Source organism: Peromyscus eremicus, chromosome 15, assembly GCF_949786415.1.
Source record: "Peromyscus eremicus chromosome 15, PerEre_H2_v1, whole genome shotgun sequence".
Classification (NCBI taxonomy): domain Eukaryota; kingdom Metazoa; phylum Chordata; class Mammalia; order Rodentia; family Cricetidae; genus Peromyscus; species Peromyscus eremicus.
Genome location: NC_081431.1, coordinates 53,819,321 through 53,845,963, shown reverse-complemented (window position 1 = coordinate 53,845,963; position 26,643 = coordinate 53,819,321). Strand labels below are relative to the sequence as shown.

Here is a 26,643-nt window from a genome sequence, read left to right as displayed (position 1 = left end):
CCACACATAATGAGGAATTGCTATATTAAGAATTTTCATTTGTGCAGTAGTTTCAAAGGGACAAAGAAGGGAGGGCCGGGTGTGTGCTTGGCATTCATTAAATGAGGAAGCTGTTTTCAGGACGAGTAACAGGCACAGCTATGGCAGTGACAAAGGAGGCTACAGGACGGACGGGCAGAGCCGGGGACGGGTTCAGTGAGCACATCTAGAGAGAGATCACAGCAGCAAACTTCGTTACTTAAGGATCATTCCTACCGCATGCATAGCAGTTACCATTCCATATTAAAACACAGTAATAGTGCAAGCCATTTTGTATCTTTGAGTCTCAAAATGAATAGATTGGATTAGATATTTTAGTTTCTCTTTGATGCAAAATTTGACTATTTAAGTAAGCATTTCAGTAAACATTTTAATCTGTAGTTTATGAATTCTAGAGAGAGGGTTTGATAGTTCACTTAATTTTCACTTTCTAATATACATTTTTATTAGTAAAAGTATAATATCCATTGTAAAGTCAATGTGACATAGTTCATGCTAAAGTGAATGTAAACTGTTGGGCAGTGCTTCTGGTCATGGCTTCTAACAGGAAGTGTGCCTAAATCCTATGAAAAGTAACTTACACTGACTTTTTTTTTTCCTTTTAAGTAGGGTTGGTAATGAAGACTTGGACTTCTAAATTTTACGTTTTAACTTTCCTACCTTGAAAACACTCCCTGTGCAGCTAAACAGAATTCTCTGGTAATTAGAGGAACAGTGAAGCAGGTCTTTCGGTAGAACATATAACAGGGTGGGGCCTCTCTGCCTCCCAGCACTCGGAGTGATACAGTGACTGTAACAAATGAGAATCAAATCTGCCCCTAAACTTTGTTTGTTTGAGACAGGGTCTAGTATTTAGCCTTGGCTGGCTGGAACTCATTGTGTAGACCTGTTTTGCCTTGAACTCTCATAGAGATCTGCCTGTCTCTGCCTCCTGAGTGCTAGAATCAAAGGTGTGTGCCACCCTACCTGGTCTGATACTTTAAAGTTTGAACCTTGTGTAAGAAGAGATAAGAAACTGAGTTTGGGCTGGGAAGATGGCTGCTATTAATGTGCCGTGTCACAAGCCTGAGGACCTCAGTTCCATTTCCGGAACCTTTGTAAAACTAGCAAAAGCAAACCCGGTGCAGTGGTGTGTGCCTGTTCCCACAGTGCGGGGGGAGCCGGAGACAGGAGAATGCTGAGCGCTTGCTGGATAGCCAGTCTGTCTGAATCAGTGAGCTGCAGGTTCAGGGAGAGACCCTGTCGAAAACAGTAAGGTGGAGAGGGATCATGTAAGACACTTTACGTCTACTTGTAGCTTCTACGTGCATGTGCATACATGTGCATGCACACAAACAAATAAACTGAAGTTTTTCTTTCAGTTTTGATATGAAGATGTGATATTTCTGTTTGAAACACTGTCATGATTATGGTATTAAGGAGAGAACCATCTGTATCTTGTGTATTTTCTATCCCATGTCACTTTATTGGACAGGAAAGTCTGTCCGTCCGTCCGTCCGTCCATGCATCCATGCATCCATGCATCCATGCATCCATCCATCATCCATCCATACATCCATCCATCCAAACTTGCAGCCTTTGTACTAAAAGTACCAGGGGCACACAGTGACTTTGGAATCCAAGTTATGTTGGTTTCCAGAGTAAGCTTTGAAGCTCGATTTTTTTTTTCTGGTCCTTTCCCCCCTCCTGTGTGTTTGAGGATAATCCCTAAAGCTGTTTTTCTAAATCAGCTTTTAAAATTGTCCATTCAGTTTTAATCTGTGTTCTAAAGAATAATGACCAATCTGCTGGGAATGGAAATCCTCCAAACAGGCCAGAGAGAATGTGGAGGTTGAAAAGCAGATGGTCTGGCTGGAGGGTGCTATTCTGTGAAGTTATCCAGGGCTCCATGTTTCTTTCCTCTTGCTTTACTCTTATTATCTAGGCTTTTATTCATGTCTGCAGAATCAAAGCCAAGGTACTAACTTTGTCCAAGTTCAAGTCACATGACAGGCAAGAGCAGTACTTCAGGCAGGAAATTTCTTCTAAGGCCAGACAGGGGCAGCTTTGATACATCACTTCCCTTGTTAAGGACTTGGTCCTTGACAGTGCTTCTCCTCATTTAGAGGGAGATTGGAAACTGTAGCTTTTTTTTTTTTTTTTTTTTTTGCTTTTCTGAGACAGGGTTTCTCTGTGTAGCTTTGCGCCTTTCCTGGAACTCACTTGGTAGCCCAGGCTGGCCTCGAACTCACAGAGATCCGCCTGGCTCTGCCTTCCGAGTGCTGGGATTAAAGGCGTGAGCCACCACCGCCCGGCAGAAACTGTAGCTTTTACTCATTGGTCAAGTGCTGAGGAAGAAGAGAAAGGACCTTGAGTAGGTCAACATACATTTGGCCACTCATGCCTGTAGTACGGAACTGGTGCCTTGTGTGCCTTTAGTAGCTCCCTCAAGGTCAAGGCATCTGAGCACTCATATCTAGCGCATTCTTGGCTCTAAATAGTTTTATGTTTTCTTTTGTTCTTTGCCTCAAAATTTTACCTATCTATCTATCTATCTATCTATCTATCTATCTATCTATCTATCTATCTATCGTGTGTGTGTGTGTGTGTGTGTGTGTGTGTGTGTGTGTGTTCACACGTGCCTTGAAATACATGTAGAGGTATTTCAACTTCAGTGGTTGATTCTCTCCTTCCACCACGTGGGTCCTGGGGATTACTAGTCTTGCCTTTGCCTGCTCAGCCTCTGTCTCACTAGCCCTTACTTTGATTTGTCACCATTCACTTCCCATGCAAACTCGACATCTAATTTTAAAATGGACGTTGCTACATATTTCAGTGGTTTAGAAACATTATGGGGGTGGAGTGGAGGAGAGATGGGTCAGCTGTTGAGAAGACTGGCTGCTCCTTTAGAGGACCTGGGTTTGATTGCTAGCACACACATGGCTCACAACCATCTGTAATTCCAGTGCCAAGGGACCCAACACCTTCCTCCGGCCTTCACAGGCACTGCATGAATGTGGTGACAGATATACCTGCAGGCACTCACACATACACACAGAAAATAAATAATTAATAAAAAGTTATCAGGGAAAGAGTGGTGGGGCTGCAGCTAACTCTTCAGATTCTAGTTCAGCTCATCAAAAATGTCCAGTTACACTTTCGGAAGATAAACTATAAAACTATGATGAAGCTTTATAAAAATGCCAGATGTCGCCGGGCGTTGGTGGCGCACGCCTTTAATCCCAGCACTCGGGAGGCAGAGCCAGGCGGATCTCTGTGAGTTCAAGGCCAGCCTGGGCTACCAAGTGAGTTCCAGGAAAAGGCGCAAAGCTACACAGAGAAACCCTGTCTTGAAAAACCAAAAAAAAAAAAAACCCCAAAAAACCTGCCATTTAAAAATGCCAGATGTCTGTGGCCGTGTGCACTGCTGGCCACCGTCATGCTAGTGCAGTCTCTGACGTCCACTGTGATGTGCACTGCTGGCCACCGTCATGCTAGTGCAGTCTCTCTTGTGGACTTCCTTCATCTTGCATTTCTCCTTTCACTATTTCCCTTTCTACATTAAATTTTAGTTTATTCTCAGAATGGCTTATGTTTAACAGCAAATGTAAATTTTAAAATCTGGGGCATTACTGAATGTATATAATATGCATTAATCAAATCAAGGCCATAAACACTTCAGTCTCTTTATGATTATCTTATGTTTGGAGCTTCTTCTAGTTATTCATAAACTATAGAAGAGGTCACTGTGAACAGCAGTTCCCTTGCTGTGCTGCAGAGCACAGAAGGCATCATTCAGTGTTGGTTACATCTTATCCACCCTCCGTCTATGTACCTCAGCCCTTCCCTTCTAAGCCTCTAGTGAGCAGTAAGCTACTCTAGATCAGTGTTTTCCAGCTTCCGTCTATGAGACAACATACTATATTTGTGTTTCTGTCTGCCTTAGTTCATTTAACAAAGTATTCTACAGTTCCATCTGTTCTTCTACACATGAAAAGCTGTCATTCTCTTCTGACTGAATCATATTTTGTTCTTTTCATTTTATTATCTATTCATGAATGTTGACAGGCATATCTCAGCTATCATGAATAGTGCAGCAATAGATATGGCAGTGCTGGTATCTCATGTTCATTGGTATTATTGATTTTGGATCATAAAGTAGATTTTTAGACATTGTTGGTGTGAGAGAAAGGTTACAAGGGATTGACTTCAGGGTCTTGTGCATGGTAAGCTGAGATACATTCTCAGCCCAATTTTTATTATTTTGAGAAACTTCCACATGATTCTTCATATTGGCTGCACTAATTTGCACTCCCACCAGCAGTGTTTAAGAATTTTTTTCACTCAGTGTCCTTACCAGCACTGTGTTTTTAATGAATATGTAGATTTTTTTTTAAGACATGGAAACTTGGCTGTGTTGTTTTCCAAACTGCTAGGCTCAAGTAATCATCCCATTTCAGTGTCTCAAGTAGCTGAGATGATAGAATGAAGTCTGTGTCTGGAGTCGTGCTGATGGAGAAGTCAAGTCAGGTGGTTATCTTTCTTCATCTTCTGTTGGTGAGATAGTTCATGGAAGGAAAAGACACTTAATGCTAGCTATGTATGCATGTATGTATGTATGTATGTATGTATGTGTAGACCCATCAGTTTTGTAGTTGTGAGAATTGTACCATCCTAGTAATTAAAAAAAACAAAAAACGTTTATTTACCTTTAATGTGAATGGATGATTGCCTGCATGTATGTTTATGCACCATATACGGGCAGTGATTGAGAAAGGCCAGAAGAAATTGTAAGAAAGAGTTCCTCGAGTTAGAGTTACAGATGGTCATGAACCACCCTTTAGGTACTGGGACTCAAACTCAGGTCCTCTGCAAGAGCTCTTAACTGCTGAGTCATCTCTCCAGCCTCTGATTTTGTTAGCTTTTATATTATTCATGTATCAAAGATTTAACCAAAATTTATTTTGTTTCATTAAATGTTTTCTTTTTAATTATATTAAATTTTTATAGACTTTTTTTCCTACAGCAGAAAGTGAAATGTTTAATTTATCTTGTCCACCATTGTATGTGTACTTGGTTCTGCACTCTTCAACTTGAATGCTTTTCTTTTCTAGGTTTAGATTTGCATATGATCCTAAAGTGAAGATATGCTTCTTTAAGCCAGACATACGTTGTATGTGTATATGAGCATTGATGAGTTCCTAAGAATACATTTGTCTCTTTTGTCAACTATGATATTCATTACCTCCTGAAATAATTACAGATACAATTTCTATTTTCCTAAAACTTGGGGAATCAGTTTATATAACTGTATATGCCATGATTTGATTCTTTATTCATAATTAATTGCATTCATGTCTTCCATAAATAACTATTCATATGCATTCTTTTGAACTGTCATTATTCCATAAAGTTTCTTTTATTTTTTTTTAAGTTAGCATACTGTTTTGGACAATTTTGAGGTCAGATAAAAGATTATTTAACCACGTTAAGAATATTTACTTTTGAACAGTACCTTTTATGGCTGCAGTCATGATATAAATTTAAACATTTTTTATTGCCATGGATGTAATTTATATGATCATATTTGAAAAAGTGCAATTCTTCTCACTATATAGTACACAGTTCTGAATTCATGTATGAGTTGACATACTTGAGTGAATTCTTCTTTTACTGCCTCATATGACCTGATTTGTTTAATGTGTTCAATATCTTACAGTTAAAAATAGTTTGTAAATAATAATTTTTATAATTATGGATTGCCTACGATTTCATTTCAGATTCTAAGTTTTAATTAAATACCTGTGTTTGGTTATTTCACCATTGTTCAACTTTTATAAATTAATATTTGTCTAAAAAGATAACACAATTTTTTTTGACTTGCATTTTGACCAGTCCCTTCAGTGGTAAATATTATAATAAAAAATTGGAGAGAAATATCTTTTGTAAAAGCAGCAAATAAAAGATAATGTACTGTAATTTTTGAATGCACCTTTGGTTAGGCAGATTTTTAAATGCAAGGGAATGACATAAATAAGCCTGTTTTAGGAGTGTACACAGAGCAAGGGCTGTGTGTTAGAAAACATGTTGACTGGCCCATGTGGAGTGTATATAGATCAGGGGCTGTGTGTTAGAAAATACGTTGACTGGCCCATGTGGGGATTGGTGACTGAGACTGCTAAAGCCCTGAACTCAAAAGTTTTTCTCTTATCTCTGTGTTAAACAGTGAAAAGTTTTACCCTATGGTCAAATGACATCTTCATTAGGTTCTCAACAGGATACCTTAGTTAATTTTCAGCTGAGTGCTTGACAGGATTTTCTCTTTGGCTAGCTTGTTGGATGAGAGTCTAGGCAAGGAGAGGCTTGGCTCTCTCGCAGGACCTCTCAATTTCATTATCGTGCGTGTTGAGTAGGAGCAGCCTCCTCTGAAGTGGGGGCTCCATGCCCAAACAGGGACAAAGACGTCGCTTTTGTTCTGGAGAGAGGAGCTAATCCGACTGCAGCACACTGTGAAAACTCATTATGGGAGGGGAAAAGTGTCTCTTGGAAGGTGAAGGCTTAGCAGTTTAACCTCTGACCATAAAACCTTGCAGAAAGCAGGAAACGTGTTAGTATGGCAGAGAAGGAGAGGAGACAGTCATGCAGGTCTGTGTATTGAGCTCCTAAAAGCAGGTCAAGTGGGGGACTGTCAGAGATGGGCACTTGAATTCCACTAAGAAAGGCAGGTTGCCAAGTGTGGCTTTGGGCCCAGCAGTTACTTAACTTCCTACCTGGAAGATGGTGTACAGCAGAGTGCAGCGCAGTCGCACAGAATTGGAAGTCTAACCATTTTCTTTGGCTCTATTCCCCGAGAAGGCCCATTGCAGACCTTTCCCATGTACTGATTATTTACTGCTTGCTGTTGCCGAAGAAAGCCTTGGTACCCATTTTCTACATTGTTTACCCTGCTTTGCTTAATATGATGGTGTGGATTCACAGAAATATGTATCTGGTCATAGTTAAAGGCCCCCAGTTTGCTCTGTGTTCCTTTGGCATTTATTCTGTTAATACGAAGGTCTCCTAGAGGTCACCATTATTGTCCAGTTGAAAGGAGGAGCTAATTGTAACTTTAGTGTGGAAAGAGTCTGGAGACTATTTTTTGAACTTATATTGCTATTCTGAATACTGGTAGTGTAGTTATATATGTTATATTTGATAGAACTTAAATGTTAATCCCTGTCTTCATGACTAGACCAGTATGAACGAATTGTTTCCCCTTACCCTGCCAATACAGATCCTCCTCAGACAGCAGTGTTGGCAATAATTAAGGCTTTGTACAGTTGGGCCCCCTGCTTGGCAACACCAGAGTATGTAAGTTACTCCTGAGAATGGCTGTGTGTAGATTACAGATTCAGCAGTTTTGATTCTATTCTAACAGAACATGATTGAAGGAGATAAAGGCTGTAGGAGAAGTGGAGGAGGAGAGAGTTGGTGCTGGCTATCTATAAGTAGTAATGATAAGGGAGAATAACAGGAGACTATGGTGAAATTAAAGTGAGCAAGTTAGGTATCAACTAGTGAAGCTACAATGTTATGCTCTAAATTTGAATGACAGTCCGAAGCTATAAATATAAAGATTCACTGCAGAAGCTGGTTCTGGTGGCACATCCCTATAATCCTAGCACTTAGGCTGAGGCAGGAAGATCACAAATTCAAGGCTAGGCTGGACTTTGTCAGGTCCTGGGTGAGGGAAAGAGTGTGCGTGTGCAGAGATGGAATGGCAGATGGAATATCATTTTGGTTGGTATGTTTTTTCCATTTACTGTGGCCAGGTTAGTACACTGTAATTCTTCTTGGCTTGCAGTACTGCATGCTAATGATGGCAAACATGTTTACAAGGCTTCCTGCATGTTAGGGACTGTTCTGAGCAGTGCATGTGTGCATGGCTGTCCTCACTACTCATCCTACATCCTTCAAGGAGTGTGCTGTTATCACTAGTACTTTATGAGGTGGAAATCAAGGCTGAGTGTAAAGTCACTTGAGAAAGATCCTGTGCTAATACTGAAGTAGAGCGTGACGTATGTTCATGGAGTCGGATTTTGTAACTCAGCCTTCTGCATACCACGCTGTGAATTTTTAAGGAATTCTCTGAAGGTATAATTAAACACGACCTAAAATTTTAAACTTCAAATGATTTCTCTTTTATAATTTCACTTCATTAGAACATCTTGCTCAAATAGCAGCTTATTGCTCACTTCTGTAGAGAAAAGACTGGCAAACGTACAACTGAGTCGAAGGATTTTATAGTCCATCTCATGAATTTTCTGTTTGTCTTATTTTCCTGCATGATTTTTAGTTGATGTTTGTTTCTATGAGTGTGTAATTGCCTTTGCTGCTCCAAATGACAGATTCTCCTCATTCTAATTATTTTACTTATCTGGTTTATCCTTTGGCTGTGACCACTCTGAGGAAGTCAGTGGAGTAAAGCAGAATTTGCTGTTTCTCAGACTCCCCAGTGCCAGTGTCCTGTGAGGAATTAATTGCCCATTCCATTAAATCATAGGGTGTCTTGGTGTTCTACTGCTGTGAAGAGACACCATGACCACAGCAACACTTATAAAGGACAGTATTTAATTGAGGTTTGTTTACAGTTTCAAAAGTTTAGTCCATTATCATCATGGAGGGAAACATGGTGGCATGCAGGCAGACATGGTGCTGGAGAAGGAGCTGAGAGTTCTACATCTGGATCTTCAGGCAGCAGGAAGAGAGAGACACTGGGCCTAGCTTGAGCCTTTGAAACCTGAAAGCCACCCCTCTCCCCCAGTGACACACTTCCTCACTCCAACAAGGCCACACTTCCTAATCCCTGTCAAGTAGTGCCATTCTCTAATGACCAAACATTTAAATATATGAGCCTATGGTAACTCTTCTTATTCAAACCACCACATAGGGTTACCATATCACTAACATTTGTGAGAGACAGTATGCTCCTTTAAGGGTAGTCGATTCTATTCTATATGGAGATATTTTCATAAATATAAAGGTTATAAAATTAATGCATTTTGAGATCTCAAAATGTCAAGTTCCTGTAATATGTATATAGCAACTATAATTAAACAATTTGTTTCTGACTTTAAAAATGTTAAGTTCAAGGACAATGGTTTATTATCATCTGTTGTATATTTATTTTTTCTGAGTTTTTGAGAGAGAGTTTCATTGTATATTCCATGCTGGCCTTGAATACTCTATGTAGTCTGGGTAGACTTGGAACTTGAACAATCCTCCTGTATCAGTCTCACAAGTGCTGGGATTACAGGCAGGTGTATCACGCCTGTTCATTTTAAAATATAACCTTAGAATCAGCAAGAATTATGAACATTCTCCATATTTTGGTTCTAGAAGCCATTAGAACAGATAACAAAAAATTCAAGTTTGTGGTTGGTTCCTTTTTGATTAAGTTTTAAAAAAATATTTATTTTGATTTTATGTGTGAGTATTTTGTCTGTGTGCATGACTGGTACTTGAGGAGGTCAAACGAGGGTGGGTGTCAGATCCCCTGGAACCGGGATTACAGATGGTTGTAAGTAGCCATGTGGGTGTTGGAAACTGAACTTAGGTCTTCTGCAAGAACAGCCAAAGCTCGTAACTGCTGCAGTCTCTCCAGTTCCTTTTTGGTTCATCTTAAAGAATGGTTTGATGGTTAGAAAGATGACTCAACTGTTGAGTCCCTCACGCTCTTGCAGAAGACCAAGTTCGCTTCTCAGTCACCATGTTAGGTGGCTCACAATTGCCTGTACCTCTAGTGCCAGGAGCTGACACCCTCTTCCGAACTTTGAGGGCATATGTCCTGTGCATATGTCTACACATAAACACACACACACACACACACACACACACACACACACACACACACACACCTGAAAGATAATAGAAATGTTCAAATAATTATGTTTTCTTTCTAGTTTAGTTTTTTTCAGTAGTGAACCCACATTTTATTTGAGTAGAATAGATAATACCTGCTGCCTTGGGAAATGGCATAGGCTCTGCCTTCTACCACATTTTTGCATTTTCTGTAGATTTACTCTGTTCATTCACATTATCCAAATATGTTGGAACACTTACAAAATAATCTAAAAACTTTTAACCTTGAAATAGGCCATTTACTTTTTCTACCAATAAAGAAAGAATATATATCTATATAGCTCTATCTCTATCTATCTATCTATCTATCTATCTATCTATCTATCTATCTATATCTCTCTTTATTTTTTTTAAGACAGGCTTTCTCTGTGTAGCCCTGGCTGTCCTGGAACTCACCTTGTAGATCAGGCTGGGCTTGAACTCACAAGAGATCCACCTTCCTCTGTCTCTTGAGTGCTGGGATTAAAGGCATGTGATACTACCACCCGGTAAAAGAATTTTTATAGTAAATTATCAGGGTTGGAGAGATGGCTAAGTGATTAAGAGCACTCACTGCTTTTGTAGAGGACACAGGTCCAGTTCCCAGCACCCACATCAAGTGGCTCCCAAACACCTAGAACTTCAGTTTCAGGGCATCTAACATCCTCTGGGCTCCAAGGACAACACACGCGGCACACTTAAATTCAGACAAATATGCATGCACACACAGAAATATAAAATAAATCTTAAAAATTATTTTCACTCTCTTTTCTAAATTCTGTGCTCTGTACCTATGTTTCTTAAAGTGCATAGTATAGCTGCTGTAAGGTACAGTTCTCCAGTTCTTGAAGGTCAAAACTATATTTATAATGATGCTGAAACATTATTGTCTTTGTATTTCCATTTTTGTAGACTTGTTCACATAAACTTATTGCTTTGATGATTAGTAAAATGTATGCTTGCATTTTTTTTTCTGTTTTGCTGATTTGTAAGTTTTAAATTTTAACATGGCAAACATTTGTCTTGATTCACATTGATTCAAGCTCTTTGGTGACCTCAGTGATATCCAAGCCCTTTCAATTGATTCTGATCCAACTATGATACATGTTGCAAGGCTAACTAAAAACAATGTGGGACAAGTTCAAGGGACAGTTTCTTTCTACTTACTATTTATTTGCCATTTCTTTCATGAAGTAGGGTGCCTTCTCAATTAGTAATGTGGCTTCTCAATTAGTAATGTGGTTAATGTACTTGTTAACTTTAGATGATGTCCTGAAGATGTACAGAGCATTCTCTCTGATATCCACCTGTTTGTCACTGTTTTGAGAATCCTCAGCAAGGGAAATATGGGTTTATTTGACTTGGACTTCCACATTCCAGTCCATCATGGAAGGAAAGCAGGCCAGGACCTCAAGGCAGGAACTGAAGCAGAGGCCGTAGAGGAGTGCTGGTTACTGGCTTTCTCCTGAAGGCTTGATCAGTTTGCTTTCTTGTACACCTCAGGACCACCTGCCTAGAGGAGGCACCATCCCACATCAATCATTAATCAAGAAAATGCCCTACAGACTTGGCTACAGTCATTCTGACGGTGATACTTTCTCAATTGAAGTTTGTCTTCCTAGAGATGTCTAAATTGGCATCAAGATGACAAAAACCATCCAGCATACTATATACTTAATTTCATTTAAATCATAATCAGATTTTAATGTTAGATCAGTATGGGTAATTCTCAAAGAAAGATGAAATTTGTGTTAAATAAGTAGATATTTAGGAAGAAATTATGGAAGTTCATTAAATAGAGAGTGAAAAAGAAAGCTTTCAGTTAAAAAATCAAAAAGGTTACTTTAATGAAGCAAACATCTGGAGTATAAAGCATGTTTTGTCTTCAAGAGGTTTAGTTATGAGAAGATGAACTATTGTAGCTGTATAAAGCAGTATACTATTTGAAATTGGCTGGCTCAGGCAGTGGCCATGCCTGCACGTGAAACAGGCTGCAGTTTAGGAAGGCTGGGGAAGGCCTCGCGGCCTAAGTCCAGAGTAATGATAAAACTCAGAGAAATGTGCAAAAAAGGAACATAGCATTTCTAGAAAGAGTTTCACTGTCCGTAGGAGTGTAAGTAAATCCTCAGAACTGGGAATAGTGTGTGAAACATAGACATTTATATTGGAGTGTAGTGGAAATACATTTAGATAGGAAGGATGGAGTCAGGAAGTGCAGAGCTTTGCCACAATTAATTGGCCTTAATATGTGGAGCTATTTGTTGTTAAAAATTGAATATCTTATTGAGTCATCAATGGCTAGGTCCGTCAGGAGCTTTTGTTCAGGTCAGCAGTAGGGAGCCTCTGAATATTTTTTCTGTGGAAAGCATGTTATACTCTTAAGATTAACTTCATGGCAGCTGGTTGAGAGGAGCCAAGTGTCAGGAAGGCTCATCAGGTAATATGGATTTAGAGTGGGATGCAGACAGAAGAGGAGGCTTGGATGGCAGCTACTTTTCAGAAAGGTCTAATGTGATTAGGAGCTGATTAGATACAGAGGATAAAGAAGGCAAGAAGGCATAGCGAAGCTGCTGCTGGGGTGTAGGGTTTGGTGTCTCATTCCACCCTGAAGTGGGGTGAATGGGACTCAGTTTCAGATTCTGCCTAAGAGGCTAGTACATAAAGTGGTAGAAACATGGCTCAGGATGATGGATGCTTGCTTGTGCTTACAGCATCCTGGAGGCACTCTGCTTTCTGGGTGACACGGCAGGTTGGATGGACTGGGAAGGAGAAGTCTTTCAAAGTCGGGAGATTTTCAGAGTTTGCGTACCTGCATAGACTAGACTCTTTAGCATTGCTGAACAGAACATGTGAAAGCCCAAATGCTGTCCATTCTGAGACTTGTTGAGTGTGACACCAGCACTGTCTGTGTATCACTCTGGCTTTGAGGATTAGTGTCAGTAAGTGATTGGAATTTGAAGAGGATGCAGTTCTCACAAGGTTTGAGAAGAAATTTTCTTTTCTTTAAACATTATTTTTAGATTTATTTTATTTTATGTGGATGAGTGTTTGATTGTGTGCATGTAATTGCAACATGTGTGTGCCTGGTGTCCATGGAGAGCAGAAGAGGGTGTTGTGTCCCCTGGAACTAGAGTTACAGATGGTTGTGAGCTGGTGTGTGGACTCTGGAAACTGAACCTGGAGTCTCTACAAAGGCAACAAATGCTCTTAACCAGGGAACTGGCTGTCCAGCCTTGAGAAAATTTCTTTACAGAAAGATTAGGGCAGTGATTCTAAGTGCAAACTCTCAATTTGGGAAAGTTAAAAAAATTTACAGATGCCTGAAAACATGCACTGGAGCCACGGGACTATTTGGGAAGTTAAAAAAAAAACAAAAACAAAAAATTATTTTGGGAAGTAAAACAAAACAAAACAAACTAAAAAACAGGTGCCTGATAATGTATGTACTGAAGCCAAGGGATCACATTTTTTTTTTTTTTTTTTTTTTTGGTTTTTCGAGACAGGGTTTCTCTGTGTAGCTTTGCGCCTTTCCTGGGACTCACTTGGTAGTCCAGGCTGGCCTCGAACTCACAGAGATCCGCCTGGCTCTGCCTCCCGAGTGCTGGGATTAAAGGCATGCGCCACCACTGCCCGGCTAGGGATCACATTTTAAAAGTGATGTTCCTTAGGTAGTTCTTTTGACAAGAGTTGAGAATACTACATTACATATAGGAAATGATTTTTGAGGGACAGGAAACAGCTATAGAATGCTAGTTTTTTAAAAATACCTATGGGAACTACCCATTCTCCCCTTCCCATTTCAGGTAGAGAAACAAAGGATTCAATTCTTGTAAGAGAGATTTAGTTGTGCTGTCATGTTTAGTGGACAGTTAGGAGGGAGGCTGGAAGACCTGAGCAATCCCTCTGTATGTGGGACACCTGCCTGCTTCAGTGGAACATAACTGAGCCTGACACACATGGGAAGGGTCTCCTGTCACCAATGATGTCTGATTATCCTTATGCGTTTATCTTACATGGTCAGCTGGCCTCCTAAACTTGATGTGCTCCTGGAGTCTCAGAGGTAGAATCAGTCCAGCCGCCTCCGAGACAAGGTTTTTCTGTGTTGTTTTGGTGCCTGTCTGGATCTCGCTCTGTAGACCAGGCTGGCCTTGAACTCACAGAGATCCGCCTGGCTCTGCCTCCCAAGTGCTGGGATTAAAGGCGTGCACCACCACCACCGCCCGGCTCACAATTGACTCTTAAATTGTAACTCCAATAATTAATAATTATGTTTTAAGGAAAACGGGTGAAAATTGTCCTAGGACTTATTTATTATTAAGCATGTTCAGACTGTTAGGTTTTTTTCCCCTTCTAGGAAATAATTCCTGTTGTAAGTATTGGCATTATACTTATCAGTCATAATGCTGACCTCAAGGGTTAAAGATATACACCCATTTTCAGTTCAAGACAATTTTGAATACCTTCTAGGAATATGTTTCCCCCAAAGTTATTTTATTTCATCTTTTCCTCATTTTTAAAATTGGTCCTTTGAAAATCTCATATAGTATGTATTTTTATTACGTTCTCCCTGCCCCGATTCTTCTTAGAGCCATGCCCTCTTCCCTACCTACCCAACTTCGTGACTTTTATTTTTGTTAAACCCATCAAGCACAATTCCTGCTCCCCACATACTTTTGGATGTGTGGCCTTCTGTTGGAGTATGATAGACCTACAGGGCCACACCCTTAAGGAAAGCCAGTTTTCCTTCTCGGTAGCTACCAGTTGTTAATTGCTTCTTAGCTAGGGCATGGGACTTGGTGTTCATTTCTCCTCTCCATGCAGGATTTGTCCTTGCTGGAGCTTTCCCAGGTCTTGTGCATGCCATCACAGTTGCTGTGAGTCCGTGTGTGCTCTGTTGTGTCTGGAGAACACTGTTTCCTTGTCCTCACCTAAGGCCTCTGTCATAGAGTCTTTCCATTTTCTCTTCTGCAGTTCTCCCTGAGCCTCGGGGGTGGGGGGGTGGGGGGGGTGGGGGTGGGGGGGTGGGTGGGGGGGTGGGGGGGGTGGGTGTGATGTGGATGTTACATTCAGGGCCGAGCACTCCACAGTCTCTTCTCTGCACCTTGACCAGTTGTGGCTCTCTGTGTTAATTGCCATCTACTGCAAAAAGAAGCATCTCTGATGAGGATTGGGGGAGAACAATTTATTTATTTATTTATCACTTAACAATTCTAGGCAACATGTTTTGATCATTTTCTTTCCCCTCCCTCAACTTCACCCAGATCTTCCCTATATCCCTACCCACTCAAGGTCTTGTTTCTTTCTTCCCCTCAAAAACAAAACAAAACAACAAAACAAAACAAAACAAAACAAAACAAGACAAGACAAGACAAAACAAAAACAAACAAAAGCTAAAACCCAAGGAAACAAACAAAACAAAAAGAGCAAACCATAACAAAAACAACAGCACACGAAAAGCCATGGAGTCCCTTTTGTGTTGGCCAACTTCCCTGGAGTTTGATCGGTATATACACTCAGTGTCACTTGAGTGGAGAAAACTCAATCTCCCATTCCTAGCAGGTATCAGTTATAAATAGCTTCTTGGTTAGGGGTGGGGCTTTGGGCCTCTTTTCCTTCTCCACAATGAGGTTTGTCTGACTTGAAGTTATGCAGATGCAGTGCACTGTATCACAGTCTCTGTGTGTTCTCATGTATACCAGTCCTGTTGTGCCTGGAAGACACTGTTGGCTTGGAGTCATCCACTACCTCTGGCTCTCACAACCTTTCTGCCTAAAGGAAACTTCTCTTTTCAACAGATGGAAATTGGAGTTAGTTTTTGTTCAAGGTGATAGATATGGGTCTAATTTCTTTTTTTCTGCATCTAGTTTTCTCAGGACCATTTGTTGGAGATACTTTTTTTTTCCTCCAACATATGTTTTGGCATCTTTGTCAAATATTAAATGTGTACTCAGTTTGAGTCTTTGATTTTCTTCCATCGGTCTGCATCTGCATTTGTACCAGTACCACATTATTTTTTATTATTATGGTTCTGTAATATATCTTAAGATACGGAATGTTAATACATCCATTATTGTTCTTTTTTGCTTAGGATTGTTTGGCTATCTGGGGTCTTTTTTGGTTGCATATAAATTTTAGGATCAGTTTTTCTGTTGCTGTGATGAATAAGATATGGATTTGGATTTTATTAGAGATTGCATTGAATCTGCAAAAGGCTTTTGATAAAATGGTCATTTTCATAATGTTAATTCTGTCAACCCATGAATATGGGATGCCTTTTCATTTTCTACTTTCTTTTTGTATCTCTTTCTTGAGAGGTTTAAAGTTTTCATTGTAGAGGTCCTTCATATTCTTGGTTAGGTTTATTCCTAGGTGTTGTTTGAGGCTACTGTGAATGGAGTGTTTCCCTGCTCTCTTCCTCTGTGTGTTGTTGGTATATAGAAGAGCTCTTCATTTGTGCAAATTGGTTCTGTGTCCTGCCATATTGTTGACTTTTGCTTATGTCTTTTCGCAGTGGTGATTCCTTTCAGTTGTTCTGAAAGTATATTTTGGCTACACTCCTGTTCATACAGTTTTTGTATAACTAATATGCTTTCTTAGATATCTTGAATATTTTATTTCACTGATTTTGTCTTTCATTGCTGCTATTAAGAAGTCTGTCAGACCTATAAATACAATCTTTTTTTCCCCCCTTCTTGGAAGTTTTTGGAAGTAGTTTTTGTATTTGTAATTTCATTGTGATGTCCCCAGCTGTCTCTGGGAATCCTGCTTGGCTTTTGTGGTTCCTTACTCGGAAGATTGTCTCTCATCAGTTTTTGGAAAGTTTTAAAATCTTCTCATATTAGTTTCTTCCTTTCTTACTGCACACACTTCTCTCTTTTGGTCTAGTCCTTTAGAATTCTAAGTAGAGTTGTTACTATGCTGGTTTGTTTTTGACAACTTCACACAAACTAGAACAACCTTGTAAGAGGGACCTAGATGGAGGAAATTACCTCCTTCTAATTTATGTGTGTGTGTGTGTGTGTGTGTGTGTGTGTGTGTGTGTGTGTGTGTATGTGTGTGTACACATCCACCACACATGTACAGAGGGCAGAGGACAGCTGTGCGAGTCAGTCAGTTTTCTCTTTCCACAGTGTGGGCACTTAAACTGAGTTCCGTAGGCTTGGTGGCAGTCTCTTTTACAGTCGTCTTGCCAGCCCACTTTGCGGTTTAGTCACTGAGGTTATATTTTTTAAAGTTCTGATTTTTAAAGCCTACCTTTAAAAAAGTAATCATATTGCTTGTTTTGTCTTGAATTATTCTTATTTAGAAATTATGTCTGTGTTTATTATACATGATGTTTCAATTATTTTAGTATCTTAAACCTTTGATGAGGTGCGACATTTGGCAAGATGTGAGTTGACTCTTTCCAGAGGCATTTGTCCCTGAATCTACCACATGACTGAGGTCACAGGGTGTACCTAGGCTTGGTAAATACAAACATAAAGGAGGTGAAAAATTAATTCATTTAGAGTAACTTTTTTTTTTTTTTTTACTGAATCTCATGTTAAATTGATTCTCCATTTAGTGTGATTCCAACTTGAAAATAGTCTAGAAAATGATGTGCTGAATGCTTAATTTGGTAATATTTTATTATAGGTGTACTTTCTACCCTAATAATAGTTTTAATAATTCTCTACATATTAAACACATTTTCAGATTTGTAAGTTTTAAATTCATTTTTATAATTAGTATGATTCTAATCATGAAATTTTGCTTATTTTGAAATGACTAAAACTCTGTTATGTCTAAGAGTATGAGAGTGTGTTATACTTTGTTACCATTGTATTAAATATGAAAGCCTTTGACCAAGGTTGTGCCTCAACTCATAATATTTTGCTGTAATATGAACACTATTTAAAATAATTATGGATAACATGAAACTGCCTTATGATAGGTTAAATTTATATTTCTGAATGATGAAGTTATTTCTTGTAACTAGTTCAAAGAGTTAAGTATACTCAATATTATGAATAAAATATAACTTTTAAAGTCATATCTTGTACAAAGAATTATAAAGAACTAACTCTCTAACTTAAAGCATTGCTTCTCACCTTTGAGGAAACCAGGAAGGTAGGTGATGAGGATGTGCTGTACTATTAGCTGCGTCTGTCAGGGTTGTATCACAGAACATCTTTTGACAAGTGACCTCCTCACTTTGTCTTCTATGTTCTTATAAAAACTTTTGTGTTGCCTTTTAATGATTGGTATCTGAAAAACGTCAAAACATTGATTCTCGGTTGTAAGCTCCTTGTCATAGATTAATCAAGATTGAACATCTGTGGTACAGCATTTCTTTCCCTTTTTGTTTGTTGATTTAAAAAAAAACCTCTCCTGAAGGGCCCTTGGGACAGATGGCCCCTCACTGTTGATGGTTCGATTACCATGATCACCCACAGCTTCAGAAGAGTGCGAAGAAAAGAAATTGCTTTCTTTGTCAAGGTGTTTTCAATTCAATTCTCACCCATTAGCCCCGTTTGGTTAAGTTTGGAATTACTCTATCAGGTGATTGATGAGGGTTCCTATTTTATCATAATGGTTTTGTTTAAAAGGGATGGAGGAAGCAAAATGATGTAACTGATATGTTATGTGGTGGCTTATATTTTCCTAAGGATCTTTAAAGTTCTATTTCCTTTGCCCAGTTGGAATTTACTAAATGTCTAAGCAAAAAGAGCATCCTTATTTTGAGTTGTGATACTAATTGTAGATCATTCTAGAAGAAACGTTTAGAAAGGCTAGAATTAAACTTTAGTTTGTATGGTTGGAGTTTCAAAACCATCCAAAAATATTTTACAGAAGTAGATTGATTATCCATGTAACTTTTAGAATGAAGTCATCATCAAGGGGACATTGAATAAGACTTCATATGACAATTGCTTATGTACATTTTTAAGATAGTGAAAACAATGAAAACATTTTAAAATTGCTTAAAAATATGTATATTAGGTATGTAAAGTGATGCATATAAGTGTGGTCTTTTTTGCAAGTGGCTATATAAAACAAACTAAAACAAGGCTTTCATTTCTCTTTAAATCATATATCTATATATTTAAACTTATATTATTAAATGATGAATTATATTAATGATAGTGTAATAGTGTTTGAGAACTATTAGTGATTAATGTCCTTTTCTAGATTTCTTTACATTCAGGTACTGTTTATAGCAAGTCTGTGGAGTTTAGACTTTTTCTTCGCATGAACTATTTAATATTTGGTTTGCTGAAAATATCTTAGCCAAAATAAAATAATCCCACTGTGAATGTATTTTAAACCACGGCCCTGTGAGAGAGCAAAGAGCTGTGTTTTGTAGAGCGCAGCAGAGCAATAGTAGAACACGTGCACTCCAGTCCTGCCTGCAGTAGTGTCTAGTGTAGAGACAAAGGACACGGAACTCTAAGTCTCCATGCAGAAATAGCCTGGTGAGGGCTCTCTTTCATTCAGAAAATTCGAAGGTTCTGTCTACAGAGTGTGAACTTTTTCTTGAAACTATGAATAAAGAATGCAAACAGAGGCCTTGTTTTTATGACCACAGTTATCCTCTCTGTTCATTTATCCTTTTGGTTATTCAAATGGAACTAACCAATTAAATTGCATGAAATAAATCATCATAAGAAAGCACAGCAGAAAGTATTTCCTCCGATAATTGAGAATGTGGGGTACAAAAAGATCCCTCTTGATAATCTAGATCAGTGGTTCTCAACCTGTGGGTCATGATCCCTTTGGCAGGAGCTGTTGAATGATCCTTTCACAGGGCACACCTAAGACCATTGGAAAATACAGATATTTACATTACAATACAATACAATTACAATAACAGTAGCAAAATTACAGTTATGAAGTAGGAATGAAAATAATTTCAAGGTTGAGGGTCACTACAACATGAAGACTGATTAAAGGGTTGCAGCATTAGTTTGAGAAACACTGATCTAGATAGTGGAATACTTGCACATTTACATATACATTAGGGATAGAGGGAATGTTAGCATATGTGTATATATGTATAACTATAAGACTGTAGTCCTCTGTGGTTGCTGCTAAAATGATATAGCCCCAAATGCCATGAAACAATTCAGTTTTGATGTGATTCTTTTCACTGGGAACTGAAAATAGAATTATGATGTTAGTATTTATTATTATGAAAAGTTTTTGGTAGTGTTGTGATTGGTGGTGATTTTACTAGTTTTGTGAAGACACACGTGTATCTGCATATAATAAAAGGGATTCTAGGGGCTAGAGAGACAGCTCTGAGACTAAGAGCCCCTGCTGCACAATCAGAAGTGTTGGAGTTTGGATTTCAGCACATACATAACAAGCTGCAAACAGCAGTAACCCAGCTCTGCAGGATCCGACACCATCTTCTGGCCTTTGTGTGTGTGTGCTTGTTTGCATACACTCATAGACACATCATATACACACATAAATAAATAAATCTTTAAAAAATAAAGGGAATTCTGAATTACTGACATAGCTTAGAATATTTATAGCTAACAAATATTAACTTCCTTAATGCTAGTCTTTGTGAGATGGATGTGGTCTGTTATTAGTTCTTCAGGTTTGATCCTTATAGGATGAGCAGGGTCAGTAACACATGGAGTTTGTTAGACCCACGTATGCTAGATTAGAGGTTTTATGTGTAAGATCCAGCAATCTGGGTTGTAATAAGAGCTTTCATGACACTTCGGTTGCACACTGATATTGAGAGAACTGCTCACCAGTCCTTTGAGAAGTTAATAAAATTTTGTATTAATGATATATTTTGAAATATGAATTTTAATTGTCATTGTAGTTGTGTGTAAGTGGAGTTTTCCTGTCTCAACTGCCTGCTCCCAAATAATCACTCAGAGACTTAATATAAATTATAAGCTTGTCCAATAGCTCAGGCTTATTACTAACTAGCTCTTACATTGAAATTAACCCCTATTTCTTGTTTATGCTCTGCTATGTGGCGGTACCTTTATTAGCATGGTACGTTCATCTTTTGCTCCCTCTGCGCCTGGCTGGTGTCTCCTCTGACTCCGCCCTTCCTCATCCCATTATTCTCAGTTTGACTTTCCTGCCTAATTTTATCCTGTTCAGTTATTGGCCAGTCAGCTTGTTTATTAAATCAACCATAGTGGCATATATTCACACAGAGTACAGAAGTATTATTCCACAGCAGTTATGCCTGTTTACTGGACACCTGTGAATCTTCATGGAAGTATTCAATGTGTTATGTTCAGACCTTGATAATTGGCAAGTTAATCACCTCTCATGTGCTAACTTTAAAATAATTTGTACAAACATCTGACTATGTGTTTTATTAAGATTGAATGTTCTCTAATTTCGTTTTCCAGAAATCAATTTCTTTTTTCAAATATTGGTTATGTTCTTAAAATATGTGATATTATGTAATTCAGAATACTGGTTTTTTTTTTTGAGTGGGTGTGTGGTGTGAATCACAACTTTGTATTACTAGATTTTCAGAATGGGTGATATTGCTTTATCAGTGCTGTAAAGATATGCTTTGCAGCGGTGCATGCTGGAAAAATGCAGAGTATTGATGGTTCTGATCTCTGGCTTCAACAAGATCCTAAGTAACTGTGTAGGATGATTCTTAAATCCTTTGCCATCAGGTTGGATATAAAATTACAGTCATGAATTTGCAACACTTAGGCAGATATGACTGAATTTATAATTTTAACTTTGGTTATCTAATGATATGCTTTTAAATATGTTTTACGTGCACAAGAAGGATATTTATGTGACACACTTAGGTAGGCAGATGAGGCTGTTCTTCAGTTTAACCAGAGTGGGGGAAGATAGATTGAGCTGGTAGATTTCAGCACCCTCTCTGAGGGGACAGAAGGCATCATCATGCTAGGAGTGAGCAGAGAGTCAGCATTCCTACCAGCCATCTTGTTAGTCCACATTTGCTTCCATTTATTTGTTTTACTTCTCAGTCATACAGTTTCCAAATATTCATTGGTCACCTTTTAAAATGCATTTGTTATTTTGGTAGTAACGTATAACATGGATGGATTTTACTGAAAAAGTTCACTTTTTTAAAAGTTAGTATGTAATAACTTATTTGTAGTTATTACTACTCACATATTTAAGTTCCTTTTTATCAATTGTGACGGATAGAAACCTTAATGTTGCCTGAATTATCTGATGTCTTTCCCACTTTGGCTCTTGGACCATAATGGGAAATCCCACTACGTTGGCTTTCAGTGCCAGATTTTAACCGCTGTCTAACCTGAATACTTGGTATTACCTGAGCAACTGATTCATGCCTCCTTGTTTAGTTTGCTTCAGAGAGCTTCCTATAGCGTGAGAGTGGGGGAGGAACCAGCAGTTTTATACAATCCTCTGCACCATTTCCTCAGAATTACTGGGAGCTGTGCTTCCTGCTTCCTTTTCCTATAGCAGCAGAAAATACCTTCCTCCTGTTTAAGCCCCAGGCATTGTCCTGATCAGGACCCCACACCTCCTGCCTTCTTAGGGACCTTGGGTGCCTTCTTTGCTGGCTTCCCACTAGGTCATTGGTTCCTGTCAGCATGCTCAGATGCAGACTGTTATCAAAGACAAGGCGTCTAGCTGAACATCCTGTCTCTGCTCTCAGCTTGTACAGCTTGCTTAGTTCTCTTCTTGGACACAAACCTCTTGCCCAGTGCTTACTTACCCCACGTTCCGTTTGCCTCTTTCCTCTGCCCTTCGTTCTTCCTATGGCTTTGCACCTTTAAATGTGGCTACCCTTCTGCAGCCATCCCTTCTCCATGACTTGCAGCGAGTTTTTACTTTCTTCATTCATCTCCAAGGGTGTGCCACTTCCCGTGATGCCCAAGCATGGCAGCTGTGCCGTCCTCCTGCCGGCTATTCTTCCTCCTTGGGTGCTGCCACTTCTCTTGCCCGTCCAGCCTCATCCCTGCCCACTCTCTCCCTAAGTTATATTCTTGATTTGTTAAATTTTGCTTACTTTTACAAAGGATACCCTGTTTCTTTTTATTCTTCAAGACATCATGCATATTCTTTCTCCAGCCTGGAATGTTCTCTGCTGCCCAAATCATCTGTTGGTGATGATTAGATCCCTTTGATCTAATGAAATGTCAGTATGCAGGACCTCTTTCCTAGTTAGTGGTCCTGTTGCTATGTAACACCATGATAGCTTACTTCCACATCGTAGTCCATCACTGAAGGAAGTCAGGGCAGGAACTCAAACAGGGCGGGAACCTAGAGCCAGGAGCTGATGCAGAGGCCATGAAGGGGGTGCTCTTTATTGATTTGTCCCCTTTGGGTTGCTCAGCCTGCTTTCATAAAACCCAGGATCACCAGCCTAGAGGTGGCCCCACCCACAATGGGCTGGGCTCTCCCCTACCAATCACTAATGACGAAAATACTTACAGACTTGATGTGATTTTTTGGAGGCATTTTCTTAATTTAGATTCATAACACACACACACACACACACACACACACACACACACACACACATTTTCTTTCTTTCTTTCTTTCTTTTTTTTTTTTTTTTTGGAGATAGGGTCTCTCTGTCCTGGAACTCACTATGTAGATTAGACTGGCCTTGAGCTCACAGAACTCCACCTGCCTCTGCTTCCTAAGTGCTGGGATTAAAGGCATGCACTACCATGCCCTGCCTGTATATACTCTTGGTTTAATGCTTCTCTTTTCTGTAAATGGTAGGGATACTGTTTTAACGTCACTAATGGTATTTCCATAAGTGGAAAAGTTAAAAAAATTACATTTTCAAAAAAGTTACTCATTTTTATTTAATAATTCCTATTCATTTATTTTCAAAGACATTCCTTTGTTAGCAGCAGTTCTTGGATTTACTAAGTGAAGGAATCTTCAATCTCAAGTTGAGTTGAGTTGTCTTGTAGTAACCTTGCTTAAAAGAATGCTTTGCAAAAACCTAGACAGTCTCTGACATTCTGCCCATGAATGTTATGGAGAATAAGAAGGCAAGGGGTTCAGTTTTGCATGAAATACAGTTTTGCGGAACATAGATGGGCCACAAAAATATTTATTATGAGGAAATATTCCAGGATAAGTTCTCTTTCACTCTCAGCCAAGAAGCTCCAGTCTCAGCCAGCTGTCTGATGAGGCTAAGAGCATCTCACACTTTGACTGACGTTTCCTTGTCTGTTCACATTCTGTAATGTAGGTGAGTCAAGCTTGGACAAAGCTGTCATCACAGATTTTGAGAATTGGCTCAGCAGTTAAGAGCACTGGCTGCTCTTGCAGAGGACCCCTCTTGGTTCCCAGCACCCACGTGGTGGCTCACAACTGTCTGTGATTCCAGGTTCAGGGGAGTCACTGCTCTGTTCTCACGCTCTAGGGCACCAGGCACATATTTGGTGCAAGTACACACATGCAGGTAACACACTTATACACATAAATAAAAATAAATATGTCTTTAAAGAACAAATCTGTACTCAAACAAGATACAAAGGTTACACATTCTATTTTTCCCAAGGTATATAGTGTCTGAACTATAGTGGTTTTCTCGATGCATAATAATAAAGAAACTATATATATATGATGTAATTATGTGAGAAAGAAGAAACATGTTCTTCCTGTCAGCAACAGTGTGTCTGGGATGATGTGGAGTCTCCCTGGACTCTGACTGGGGGACGAGAAGAGCGTCCCTGTCTCCTCTCTGCAGCCCTGCCAGCAGTTTCCGTCCCGTCTCCCCTAAGAGCAGCATAAAATCAGCCCTGGCAGATCAGATTGAGGATCGGGAGTAATCCTCAGGGAAGAGAAAATTCAGGCTTTGTTCGAAGTGACAAAATCGGATTATTTGTCTCAGGGCTTTTGTTCCTTTGCAATACTCTGAAAAGTTGCTACAAATATGTAGTTGAAATGGAACCACATAAGCAGTAACTAAGTTAATCCACTTCAAAACGTGGGTGCACGTGATTCTAATGCAGTTTTGCATGCTGCTGAAGGATGAGATTTATTTAATGAAATAAATAGGATATTTTCCACTAGATGTTTAATCCAATAAACCTTTCATGTAGTCGTTTGTTTTCCCTCTGTGAAAATATAGTATATAGAAAAAAGTGAGTGAATGAGCAAGGGGCTGTGTGAAAAGTGAGGCCGCCAAAGCACCCTTGGCTGTATGGAGCCAGAAGTAAACAAACGGTGAGGGGAACACGACTTAGGCCTAATAACCTGCTCATATTCTGAAATAGCAATTGACTAGCTAAAGTTGTGACTGACGAAAAAGGGTAGTTAAATGTCTGCCTCGAAGCCCATCCCATGCGGTGTGACTAGCCCGCCTCTGTGTGATGATTTATTTTTATTACTGGTAATTTACTGTCATACTGTGTTCCTGAAGATTCTCTTGAGTACTTTTGCTTTATGAGCTCTCAGTTTTGATTAAAGTACCCCATGAACCTATACAATTTGGGATGTAATTATCTACAGGATCTGCAAAGATAAGTCTGCCTGAGGATTTCCAGTTGATCTTTGATGTTTTTTACATTAATTTCCGAAATGTAAACATTTGTTTTATATGGATGAAGACAAACCATCTGATGTTGCTCTTCATAAATTTCTAATGTATTGTTTTATGCAAGATGTTCTACATGGCTTATTTATGTGGAAAACTTTAATTCCTTAATTATTATTAAGTTAAAATTTTTGTAGATGGCAAGCTTTGTTTGTAAGTAAAACAGAAAAAAAAAAATCCTGTTTGAACTACTCATGGAAGTACTAGATTAGCCAGCTCATGCTTAAAATGCTGCTAGCCGTTTATTGGATTTTGGAATTAATGTTTAAGAAATTTCGCACCCTGATTTTTATTTTAAAAATGTGCTGTAAAGTGGTGGTAGTTGTGTAATCGGCTGTAGTTGCTCACTGACTGGATACAGAGTGGAATCTCTGATCCCCGAGGCCTTTTACTTGGGGTGGAGTTTAGACTGACAGCATCTGTATATTAGCTCTATCATGGGGTTTCAGCAGCTCTTTTCCAGAAATGCTATTAACCCACCGTTAATTACCCTTTAAAAACTCATTTGGAATATTCAGTTTTGCTTTTGGCAGAATTAAGTACATGGCCAAAATATTTACTAGTGCTAATTAAAGCCAACAATGCCATCTTTTACCACATTTAAAAAAGGGGGTTGAGAAATGTGGAAGTAAACAACTTGTATGAATATTTATAAAGCTGTTTTTTTATACTCTATCTAGAAATTAATACAAATATAAGTCACATTTATTTCTTGAAATAGATTGCAAAATCAAATTTATTTTTAAAAAGCTGTATTAAATTTATGCAGTAGCTTACAGACTACTCAGAAATTACTTTAGAGTTAAATTTGAGCATTTAAAACTGACATAAAGCAAAAATGATTATTGACATCATATATTCTTAATTGGAATTTAAAATGAAATTTTAAGGCAATATGCTTTGGTTTAGTCTCAGAGGCTGTGTTTGGTTATTAGTATACTTACTACTTTTATATTTTCATTTTCAAGCCAAAACTAGTGTTTTTATAAGTAGTTAAATTGAAAATGTATTGTAGAATGTTAGACTCCAAGGCATGCAAAGAGTTTGCTAGAGGGAATGATTTTTAGTAGCTTAAGTTAAGAATTTTATTTCACTATGTTGCTAAGATTATTTAAATCTAAATGTCAAAATATTGAATTTTATAAAATACAGAGAAATTAACCTTGTAATTGTGTTAAAAATATCAAAATTGATCATTTTAA

At 38.7% G+C, this 26,643-nt stretch overlaps 1 protein-coding gene across 2 annotated transcripts in view; it reads left to right on the top strand.

Annotated features, from left to right (window-relative positions):
* Positions 1-26,643, top strand: part of Dennd1b (DENN domain containing 1B) — a 229,432-nt gene that overhangs the window by 24,561 nt on the left and 178,228 nt on the right. The gene's annotated exons all lie outside the window — the stretch shown is intronic.